A 7,061-nucleotide genomic window follows, 5' to 3' on the forward strand; every position below is an offset into this window, starting at 1 on the left:
AATATATATATATATATATATATATATATATATATATATATATATATAATATATATATATATATATATATATATATATATATATATATATATATATATATATATAATATATATATATATATATATATATATATATATATATATATATATATATATATATATATATATATATATATATATATATATATATATATAATATATAATATATAATATATAATATATATATATATATAATATATAATATATAATATATAATATATAATATATATATATATATATAATATATATATATATATATATATATATATATATATATATATTATATATATATATATATATATATATATATATATATATATATATATATATATAATATATATATATATATATATATATATATATATATATATATATATATAAAAGCACACGAGATGAAGGACCGCATCCCATTTTCTCTATCACATCTCACATATAAAATAGTTCTTCCTGATATATTTACGTTTTCTCTCCACCTAAATGTCCAGTGACTTGGCCAGCACTGCGACGCGTGACTTTAAATTCACCAAAAATTATTACAGGTCTGCGCCATATTGGATTGTCCATCACGCGTCACTTCCCGAGAGTGTGATGCAGTCTTGGGCCCCCACACCAAAACCGAGACACCATTACTGGGACTTCCATCATCTCAGCCGCACTCACGCCCCACGCATCTCATTCCTTGTCACTGTAATGCCTCATTCTTATTCTCTATTTTGAAGTTATACTCACTTATCTACTTACGTACTTACCTATCTATCTATTTATCTTCCTACTTGTTTATCTATCTCTAACTTTAATGTGTATAGTATATGAAGACTGGTCAGGGAGTACAGGAACAAAAGGAAGAGCTCGTGTGTCAAGATGCAGGCAGTAAAGACTTTCACCAGGAGCAAGTTATGATTCCCCAGTGCGATCACTCTATTTTGAAGGGTGATTGGGAACACGCACCTCGTCTTTATTAGCTAAGCTGTCATCTATACTATGTCTCTGTCACCTATCTGTCCGTCTTGTCACACAGTCTGTCTGCCCTTCCAACTATCTATTCACCCTGTCTGTCTGCCTATCACTTGCCTGTCCCTCCTGTCACCTGTTTGTCTGCCCTGTCATCTGTCATATTCTCTTGGTATGTTTGTCTCGTCAACTTTTCTGTCCGCCAAGCATCAGTTCATCATGAGACTTGCATCAACGTTTTCATTGCACCGTTAACCCGAGGAATGGATATCACGTTGGGTAGAGTCACGTGCCCTCTCTCGTGATGCTTGCGGGCGAACGCTGCAAAGGAAGTATTGTTTGTGATGTACTGAGTAACCGCATTGCCTTAAGATATCTCCTGCAGTTTCTTCTGGCATTAATATTGGCTCCATTTCTGTTTTAATTTGGTCTCTCTCTCTCTCTCTCTCTCTCTCTCTCTCTCTCTCTCTCTCTCTCTCTCTCTCTCTCTCTCTCTCTCTCTCTCTCTCTCTCTCTCTCTCTCTCTCTCTCTCTCTCTCTCTCTGCAAAGTGGACCTTAATATGATACTAATTTAACTCTTCTTCCTACTTCCCTGCAGACATCTCACTCAGAAGAAACACTCAAGGACGAAGGTTTCAAGACAATTCTAGATAATCCTTTTAGCCTCTTTCCTTTCGGAAATGGCATCTCAGTGGGCCTTTTTTTTCACTTTTGTTGCTCTTGACCAGAACCTTTCTCAATAAAACACAGGAGGATGGACGCGGCTGACAACTATTAAGTGCTAATCTTTATGAGGCAGGGTATCTCTTATCGGGACTGCCAGCCTACACCACCCCGACTACGTTCCCGAGACCCAGACTGCGACCTGACCCCTGCCTGAGTCAGCCACCCTTACCAGCCGCCTCGATCTTTACACCTCACTCCCTGGCAACCATCTGACACAACATGCAGGACGCCCAGCATCTGAGGCAGAGACTCCCGCCCATGCCTCGCTGCCCGCCCACCGTCGCCCATAGTACTGTCCAGGCGCGCGCGAGAGATAGATAGATAGATAGATAGATAGATAGATAGATAGAGAGAGAGAGAGAGAGAGAGAGAGGAGAGAGAGGAGAGAGAGAGAGAGAGAGAGATGAGAGAGAGAGAGAGAGAGAGAGAGAGAGGAGAGAGAGAGAGAGAGAGGAGAGACTGACGTTCGACGAGATAAGATGATCAAAGTTAACCTCTTCCCAACTTTTCCCCAAAAAAACCTTCTTAGACATTATGAAACTGGCGTGGGATTGTCACACCACACACACACACACACACACACACACACACACACACACACACACACACACACACACACACACACACACACACACACACACACACACACACACACACACACAGACCAGGTAATCATAGCTTTGTAAGTAAGCACTGGTATTCCGTAACTCATTTATTTACCCAAATAAATTCATTAAACAAACAAGCACGTACCGGCATTCGAGGAGCACAAAACATTGCACCGTCGATGTAAGACACACCAAACAACAAATCTAAAATTCTAGGCACACAAATTATTAATTTCATAGCCTCAGAAATTCAACATAAGATTTGTCTTTGAATTCAGCACTTGATTTTGCAAGTTACAACAGATTGCTATCTTTGCAATATTACGTTCTTTGTCTTATGCAAGAATGACTTTCCTCAAACATATAAACATCTTTTATTATATGCAACACTGACTGTCCTCAGCATATAAACAGCCTTTATTAGTTACATCTTGATCTTGGAGGGATGGATATCTTCTAGATCTTATGTAGTAAAATTTCTTTCGATTCTTCAAAATTGATACTGCTACAGTCAAAAGAAAGGAAGCACTTGTTAAGACAAAGATATGAATCATACATTTCAGAAAGCAAGATTTAACTTGGGTTAGCATAAATTTTATTAAGAAGAAAGGAAAAGAAAATAGAAGTGCAAAGTTTTCAAAATTCAAGTTTCCAGTAAGCACAGTGATAACTTGCCTCGCACCGTCCTCATATATACAGTTATTCAATAGAGTTCAAGGCAGGGGCCATCCTTGACGCTTTTTTGTCTCTGCCAGCAAACGCTTGATTTTTTTCAACGATCTTTTGTTGAAATATTTAATTGACAACTCCATTCTTTCTGAGTTAGTTATGAGTTAAAATATTGGTCTTTATGGCTCTGTCGCCATAAACATCAACATTTCACTGTTTATGAATATAACAAAGTGCAAGATGTGGAGGACTGGTGGTTTCTGGTTTGAGAGACGACAGCCTCGCTGCTTAAACAATAATGGCGTCGTGGCAAGAAGATCGGTCAAAATACTTGTAAACATTCGTTAAGAACTACAGTTTTCCTGAGTGCTGATTTCTTTGCGACTGATTTGTTGCATCACTGAGGATACTCATCAAGTATAGAAAAGAAAAATAATAAGATACAATCCTCTAGGATTTTGTCTTAAGAAACTGAAGAACTTGTGTGCTCAGGGAGTACGCAGTGGATGGCCCAAATCGTTTTGAGTTCTTCGCAGGTTGAGGACTCTTAGGAGATTTGCGAGATGCCTTTAAACGTGAAACTTCTAAAGTTGCAGAGTGCTCCAGGTCTAAGAGTGGAGTATATGCATGAGGCTTCCTGACAGAGCTGGCGGGAAAGTGGTGGGAGAAAAAAAGAAACCCGCCTTCCAGCGTGTGCTGACCTGGTGGTGATGAAATCATGATGAGATAAGAAGAGGGGAACTTTTATACTACAGGGCGTACGATTATTCTCTCTCTCTCTCTCTCTCTCTCTCTCTCTCTCTCTCTCTCTCTCTCTCTCTCTCTCTCTCTCTCTCTCTGGCATACCTGTTATCTAAATTAAGTAATGTTATTAAATTATATTAATATGAAGAAAACTAAGCAATAGTTTTATATAAATTTTGATTATTTATTTGTTTTAATTTGCCTCGGGGTCTTATAAAGAAAATGGATGTAATTTAAAAGTCGTGACTTCTATTTCCTCTTCTTCCCTTGTTTTTTTTTATTCCTCATCCTTATTTCCTTATATTTTGTACGAATTAATGTACTAACGTAAATGAAGACGAACAAAACAATAAACACGTCATGCTATTGTCTAGAAACAAGAGAGCGGGGCAGGGGGTGTGTCTCTTCTTATTCTCAAACGTTTTTGGTGTCTCACAAGGGTTATTTTCAAAGGTCACAGAAACAATTATCCGCCTTTTCATTGGTATTTTTCGCTATGGGCAATGTAAGATGGTTGTTAAACTATATCCAGATCCATGGAAACATCCTTGAAAACTCGAATAACTTCAACTAAAGTCTGTTAAAAGTCCAGAATGCTTGTCAAAATATCACAAAAATTAAAAAAAAATTAACTTCTCATTGCACCATTTAAAAAGTACATAAAGCTTACTGAATCATCACGATAATCATGAGAAAGCCCTTGTAAACAGCCCATAACGAGAGGTCTAATGCGTGTACTAATCCTCATACCCACTTGATATCAAGTCAAATCTATACACATTGTAATTCATAACTATTCTTTAATGTCTGATCATAGAGGAACAGAATAATTTTCCATTCCCTGCCAAAAGTCCGTATTACCTACACACCATATCACATTCATGACTCTTAAGCGTACTACATTCACTAACTGTTTGCTATTAACCAAAGCAAGGAATAACTTTTGACAATACGTTTTCATACCCATAACATCATAAACAAGGTCATCGCTAAGCCGAATTTTTTTCTATATAACTGTTAATGAAAATAGTAAACAATATACCGATAACTAGGATTGATATTAAATGTGAAACAAACATGATGAAAGGTTTTGTATCTTTTCAATTGTTTATTTGATTTAGTCTGGCCTTGTATTCTCACAGACAAAATGGATGCCATTTTACAGGTCTGATATCTGTTTCCTATTTTTACTTTCTCTCCTACTCCTCGTTTTATTCCTTTTAATTCTGCAGCTATACGTACAATTTCACACACACAGACACACACACACACACACACACACACACACACACACACACACACACACACACAGAGAGAGAGAGAGAGAGAGAGAGAGAGAGAGAGAGAGAGAGAGAGAGAGAGAGAGAGAGAGAGAGAGAGAGAGAGAGAGAGAGAGAGAGAGAGAGAGAGAGAGAGAGAGAGAATTTTCATTTCATCACTCTAGAAGTTGTATAAGAAATCATAATAAATACTCTAAAGAAATTCATAATTTCTCTCTCTCTCTCTCTCTCTCTCTCTCTCTCTCTCTCTCTCTCTCTCTCTCTCTCTCTCTCTCTCTCTCTCTCTCTATCTATCTATCTATCTATCTATCTATCTATCTATCTATCTCTTTCTCTCTCAGACAGCCAACAACTTTTTTAGATTCGGCATAAAACATTTTGTATATTGACGTGTGTGTGTGTGTGTGTGTGTGTGTGTGTGTGTGTGTGTGTGTGTGTGTGTGTGTGTGTGTGTGTGTGTGTGTGTGTGTGTGTGTGTGTGTGTGTGTGTGTGCGTTTTATTACGACTACTTTTAGTATTGTTTCTCTTTATTTTTTATAGATATCTTGCACACTACTACTACTACTACTACTACTACTACTACTACTACTACTACTACTACTACTGCTGCTGCTGCTACTACTACTTCTACTACTACTACTAGTACAAAAAATAAAAATAAATTATATATTTACAGTTTTACTTCTTTTTTCTCCCCTTCCCCCCTCCTCCCTCTCCTCTTTCTTCAATGTTAAAACACGCTATAAATGATGTGAACACGTGTGTGTGTGTGTGTGTGTGTGTGTGTGTGTGTGTGTGTGTGTGTGTGTGTGTGTGTGTGTGTGTGTGTGTGTGTGTGTGTGTGTGTGTACCATTTTCTCTTTAAAATATCAGCTGCATCTCTCTCTCTCTCTCTCTCTCTCTCTCTCTCTCTCTCTCTCTCTCTCTCTCTCTCTCTCTCTCTCTCTCTCTCTCTCTCTCTCTCGTAATGCAGAGAGGGCACCACAACATCGCAAACCACTTCTCCTCACCCATCTTCACCGTAGTTAATCATTTGGCATTTCCACGGAGGACTTGGTAGCCAGGATGCAGGTTCGAGTCGTGGCGAGCAGTTTAGACTTTTTAGCTAAAGTTTGGAGTGAGTCTGGCAGTTTGGGATGCTCTGCTACGGTCTCGTGAAGCCTGTTGTTGGGAAGTTGCACGGGAGGGAGAAAGGCGAGATATTTAACTGAAGGAGAAAGGACGTGCACTAATGAGGTTGGTGGACTAAGATGTCTTCCACTGTTCGATGATATACAATCGGGATACTGAACACACACACACACACACACACAGAGAGAGAGAGAGAGAGAGAGAGAGAGAGAGAGAGAGAGAGAGAGAGAGAGAGAGAGAGAGAGAGAGAGAGAGAGAGAGAGAGAGAGAGAGAGAGAGAGAGAGAGAGAGAGAGAGAGAGAGAGAGAGAGAGAGAGAGAGATTGTAATTTCGTAATCGTAATGAGAACACAGTCACGTGACGGTCTCCACATGTTTTACAGTTATCATCATCGTAGCAATGCTGACAACAACGACGACAGCTACAACAACAACAACAACAACAGTAACTATGTCTTACTGTGGAGTGCAAATGTATGTAATATATTACTTACTTGGTCACTTAATTAGTTCTTACCTCACTGCTGTGGGTGAAGTCACTCGTGGCGAGTCTCTGTGATTTTCAGGTAAATGACGAAGGTGAATGTTATAATATAAATATGTGCATCTAATATTCCCAAAGAGTTTTGAGAATCAAGAGTGGCGATGGGTACAACTCTGCGCGTGTTTGTCGTGCTACTTCCTTCCAGGACTGACTGCCGGCAGCCGTCTAGCGAGACGCTTGGTGCCTCAAAATGCAAACACCTGAAATATTTGCGGGTTGCCAGTACATGGATATATTTTTTTTTACTATAGCTCGCTAATTATATAAGAAAGGCAAATAAAATCATATTTATGGGAAAGAATATAGGCCAAAATACATTACGGAGAAAGAGAGAGAGAGGAAGCCATAAATAATATGTATGTTGTAAAT

General features: G+C 38.4%; 1 protein-coding gene across 1 annotated transcript in view; it reads right to left on the reverse strand.

Moving 5' to 3' along the window:
- Positions 1-6,838, reverse strand: part of LOC135106474 (3-hydroxyisobutyryl-CoA hydrolase, mitochondrial-like) — a 20,088-nt gene extending 13,250 nt beyond the window's left edge. The window contains exon 1 of the mRNA XM_064015506.1: positions 6,666-6,838. The gene's annotated coding sequence lies outside the window, so the exon portion shown is untranslated. The remainder of the gene's footprint in view (positions 1-6,665) is intronic.
- Between the last annotated feature and the right edge of the window lie 223 nt (positions 6,839-7,061).

The sequence above is a fragment of the Scylla paramamosain genome, chromosome 2 (genome assembly GCF_035594125.1).
Source record: "Scylla paramamosain isolate STU-SP2022 chromosome 2, ASM3559412v1, whole genome shotgun sequence".
Lineage (NCBI taxonomy): Eukaryota > Metazoa > Arthropoda > Malacostraca > Decapoda > Portunidae > Scylla > Scylla paramamosain.